Consider the following 5,590-nt stretch of genomic DNA (forward strand, 5'->3'; position numbering starts at 1 on the left):
TTTAAAAAAGAGTATTAATAACTTCCATAACCACTTTGGAACATAAATTATTTTCTAATAAAATTGAAAATATATATACCCAGGGACCCAGAAATTCTGCTCTTAGAAATAGAAATATCTAGGCATCCCCAAATCCTAAAATAGACATAGTCATACTATCTAGTAATTCAGAAAATTATAAACAGCTCAAATAGCTATCAGCACTGGAACACATAAATTTTATTATACTCATTATAATAGATTATGATGCACTCTTAAGATGCAATGGATTTCCATCACACAAAGCATGAATTTTAAAAAATTGATAAAATTGTACACTGCGATTCCCTATATCTAAATTCAATGGATTTTTTTTTTTTTTAAGATTCAGAGAGAGGGCTGGAGAGACAGCTCAGTAGAATAAGCACTTGCCTGGCAAGCGCAGGGTCTTGAGTTCAATCCCCGGTACCTCAAAAAAAATAAAATAAATAAAATATACAAGGAAATGATCTTATATATATAAAGCCAGTACATCTTTAAAGAGTCAAAGAAATTGGAATGCTATTATGAAAAGAAATGAAATTATAAATACTCAACACTAGATCATAGCTTTTTCAGGAAGAAAAGGAAGTAAGTATAACAGCAGCGCGGGGACGTTCAGTTGTAATATTGTTTCTGGCATGGATATTAAATCTATTTTTTTTTTCGGAACCAGGAATTGAACTCAGGCCCTTGTGCTTGCCAGAGAAGCGCTTATTCCACTGAGCCATCTCCCCACCTCCCCAAGTCTATTCTTTATATGTTACCCATTTTCCATAAAAATTATATTTGCTAAATGTATTCTTTTACAAATTATTAAAAATCATTTCAGCACATGAAGCACAATTTTTCCAGGAACACCTCATGAGGAATCCTTACTCCCATATCCAATGGTTTAATTAATCAAGGCTGGTAGCAACATTGCCATTGTAAGGACCAGCAGTATAGCTCTGCGGACTAAGCACTTGCTTAGCTAAGTAAGCACAGGGGCCAGGGTTAGATCTCCAGCTCCCATGCCATGCCGGCCCCCCACCCTTGGGCACGCTGAGCTGGTGATGGAGTCTCGGCTTGGTGATACGTGCCTCTAATCTAGCACTAGGGAGGCAGAAATCAAGAGGATCACTACGAGTCTGGGCTGTGTAGTGAGACCTTGCACATACACATGCAAAAAAAAAAAAAAAAAAAGTCACTGCAGAGTTGCCTTGTTTACCATCGTCTCCACACTCAGTCACCTCATTTAATTTCTCTTCTTCCAGTTCTTCATTTTCCAGCCTATCTCCAAATTGTAGATTCAACACCGTAAGTACGTTCTTCCACATGGGGAACAGCACTGAACACACACAAGCCAGTGGACAGCTTGATACTCTCTAGGCCTCACTTTCATTTAATTTTTTTTTTTATTTATGAGAGAGAGAGAGAGAGAGAGAGAGAGAGAGAGAGAGAGAGAGAGAGAGGTGTGTGTGGCCAACTCAGCCCACCAGGGGGCGGGCTGGCTGGCATGTGGTGCTGGGGGATTGAACCGCGGTCCCCAATGCTTTGCCAAGCTTGTTCTAAGTAGGTGCTTTAGACCACTGAGCCATCTCTCCAGCCCCCCTCACTTTCATTTAAAGCTGAAGTTCTGGTATTTCAAGCTCAGTAAGCGTCATCAATTAGGGTTAGCGGCAGTCTATGCCTGTGGGAGAGAAGACGGGAGATGAGTCACTCCAAGGCAAAGAGGAGAAAGAATCTGAGGAAGCAGCACACTGGGGGGAAGAAGTCATCTGAAGTCACAGTTCAAAAATCAAATGCAAAGTCAAGGGATCTTATGGGGACCCTAAAGAGGTTGCAAGCTGAAATTTGAATGGTTACAAAAGCACATACGCAACTTATAAAGTAGTGAGTGCCACCCTGGAAAACAGCCTTCTATAGTAAAAAGAACAAGGTTTTGAGAGTTAATCATAACTCATGTATTAGCATTGTCACCCAAGAGGTCCCCAAGTCCACAAATAAACACAGAAGTACTGCTGCTGATTCAAGACAATACACTGTACCTATTCTCAAGAGATGGTAGTTGGGTAGAGCAGAGAAGCTTGGCATTTCTGCCAGACCCCTGTCTGATTTTGGCTTCTCTGCCTTCTATCTGAAACTAATTTTTCTCATTTTATAGAATGGGAGAAGAAGAACTACCTTGGAGATGCTGTGAGATTTAGAGTTGATCCTAAAACTGACACAAAGGAAGTGAAAATCAAGGTCAGAGATGCCTGGGACAAGGAGACAGACACTGGGGGTGAGAAGGTGCACCCATAAGCATGAATTGAGCCCCAAGGGCAGAGAGAAGGAATAACAGGCAATAGCAAGAGGGAAGCAGAAGCAGGAAGGGAATTTGATTCGTCTAATGCCGGATACAAATTACTCAGTCAGACTCCGGAACTTCCACCCCGAGACAGATTTCTCGTTACTAGACAAGAGATCGGAAAAGCTATACTGCCAGCCCATCCCAAGGGAACCTGGGTAGCAGGCGCGTAACCAAGATAAGGACTGTGACCCAGTTTCAGCGGAGAGGCAGATGACATAGGAGCCTTGAGCAGTGGCGTAAGTCGGAGCATTAATCACATGTTCAATGCAAGAGGCCACAACCCTATCACCTAAGTCCCCACTGCCTCTGCCTCACAGCCGATCTGGGTCAGAAACTTGTCTTCATTGTCCCTCGGCTGTTCAAGTTTCTTTAGAACTGATTTTTTTTTGGGGGGGGGCGGTCTACAGGGTGTTCAGGGTCTATTAGATCGGACTCGTAGTGATCCGCCTATTTACAGCCTCCCAAGAGCTGGGATTACTAGCGCACGCCACCACACCCAGTCTCAATCGCCTTCTCAGCGCACCCTGGGCCCGGTCCTGCACGGCAGGCCTGGGGATGGAACCCGGCTCCTGCGCCTGCTTGCAGGAGCTTTAATCTGCTGAGCTATTTGGCTGGCCCTACAACTGATTTCAAAATAGACCCGATGTGGAGCCAGTTTTGACTTCTTAAGTCGTCTAACTGCACAGAAGTAACCATTCCCTCTCCTCTGAGAGAGAAAGATTCAAGAGCTCTGATCTGATCGAGCCTACAAAGTCTGAGAGAGTCAGGCTTAGAAAGCAGACAACCACTGCTGCTTCTCGGGTACACTAGCAGAGGGAAGAGCTCCGTGGAACAGCTGGAAGAGAGAAGCCATGTGGCATGCATCACACCATCCAGACTGAGGCCAGGCAGGCCCTGGGTGTCAGCACTTGCAGCATTTTGGCGGATGCGTGGAGCTTGAGAAATGACCCGTGGGTGTCAGCAATCTCGCCGGTGTCTCCAGAGCTCAGTTACCTCAAACCCAAACCACATTACTTCGCCTGAGCTAACTCTGTGTTAGCCCTTAGGTGTAACAAAGCAAACTATTATTCACCAGTATAGCTGCTTCTGATTTTCTGCCCCTGCTTATTGCAAGTTTGATACATGAAAGTGAAAATCAGTTTCCTAAAAATGTGAAAAGAATCCTCAGAATACTCCCAGTTAAAGGTATGTGTTGTCTTTCAGAGTTCCATAAATATGGTTGACTTGGAAAATCCCTTCAAAGGGAATCCATTGCACTTCTTGAATTCAAAACTAATGCAGTTTCAGAACAATGCTTAGAGTAAATTTTATTCCTAATCTTCTTCCCACTGAGGACCTCAAATATGTTCTAGCACTGTAAGTATCTCCTTGAAGCTGCTTAAGTAGGCTGTGTAGCATTAGGTGCTTTCAGCACCCGCGTTGTGATTTTGGATGAAGTTTGCCCACTTCACAAAAAAAGGTACTTAAATTTTGCAACTGGTGGAATGGAACAGCCTTTCTGTTTAGTACTCATAACCTCTCTATTTTTAATTGTCATCACTGCCACAGGGTCCTTTGGGGCATTGACAACAAAGGACCCTTTTGTCCAAACGCCTTCCTCAAATTAGGCAAGAAACAAATAAGTCCCCTGAATGGGGAAGGGGATGATTCCATTTCCAGCTATAGCGGGAAGCAAACATTTGAGGAAATAATTGGACTTTCTAGCCCCAGTGTATAAGTTTTGATGTCTTACTTTGCAATTCAAGCCTTTAATTAATCATACTGCTCAGTGGCTTTATTTTTCCATTTGGCCTTTCTTTTCCTTGGACAAATATTCGAATCTATTTATTTCACTGCACATGGCACCGCTCAGCCATATGATTCATCAGCAAATATATCATAATTAGAATTTCTGGAGCTTCGTTCTTTCTGTTCCTCTTGGGAAAAGTCCTTATGCTCTTCCTCTATTCTGGCTTAAAGAAACACTTAAAGATTCTTCTATTATGCACTCTCCAACAGTTTCTCGGTGTCTGTGGCCCCTCCAATCTAGACAGTTTTCTTGAATCCTCCCTAAGCTTGAAATTTAAACTACCTCCAAGTCTGTTTTGGCAAACTGGGTTTTTAGTTGTAGATAAAGAAAATAAAATTGCCTTTAAAAGCTAAAACAGTTTCCAGACTGAAGCTATGTTCTGACGGAGGGGCAGAATGTGCCACTCTTTGGGGAAGGCTTTGCTTCTAGATCTTACTGACACTCTGTCACAGAACAGCTTCTGGGCTAGTCTGGAAGAGAGTGAGAGCAAGCAAATCTAAATTGTGTAGTATAATTAAGTAACATAGTCTTGTGACCTTTCCTCCCTTTACCAGAGAAAATGAGAGATGGGAAGTTGTAGGTGCCAGCAATCTGAGCCACTGAAGTAGAAGAGCCAGAGGCCCCTCCTGGAACAAGATGGCTTCGCTCTTCAGAAAGACCAAAGAAGAATGCCATTCAGTTAGCTCCTTTCTCTGCGCTGAGATCCCTCTGTGACAACCAGGTATTCACTCAGCTCCTGTGACAGCAGGAATTCTGTGGTGGCACTGCCTCAGGGAATCAAAGAGATGGGAGTTTATGCACATTTGGAGCAGAGAGGAAGAAGGGAAGGTGCAGCCATCAGGAGCCGTGACGCAATAGGCAGGTGGGGCAGAGATGAGGCCTGGGACAGGAACTCTGAGGGACAGGTGACAACAACAAGGAGAAGACATGCATGTTCCACCCCAGAAGACTCACAAGTATAAGAAAAGATGGTGGTCTCCCTGAAGTTGCTGGTTTAGGGATGTAGTAGAAATAAAATGTGTGGCTAATAGAAGTAGTTTACATAAACACATACAGCAAGCTCTTTTCTTCTCTGAGCAGGCTATTGTTTCACCTTCTAATCAACACACCCTTGTGAGTTGTTCTCTACAACCTAAAGTAAATCAATCCAAAGGAACTCTTTATTCTCTGCCAACTCAATTCATGGCAGACTTATATTCTTAAATACTGACAAGGGTCTTGTTCTATTTTACATCTTAACATGGTATCTAAGCATCATGATGAGAGAAGGCGTTTAGTGCTCAACCAGGTTAGTTTCAGGCTGCTCCACAGTCACAGTCTTTCATAGCTATAATCTTGCTTCCTCCCTTTGCCACCTCCTTTGCCACACACAGAACAAGAGTGAAGTTAAGAAATGTGCAACTCCCACCTCACAGGCATTGGGCTTCCCAAATTTTGAGGCCGGGGTG

This window comes from Octodon degus, unplaced genomic scaffold, assembly GCF_000260255.1.
Source record: "Octodon degus isolate 3935 unplaced genomic scaffold, OctDeg1.0 scaffold00050, whole genome shotgun sequence".
NCBI classification, from domain to species: Eukaryota; Metazoa; Chordata; class Mammalia; order Rodentia; family Octodontidae; genus Octodon; species Octodon degus.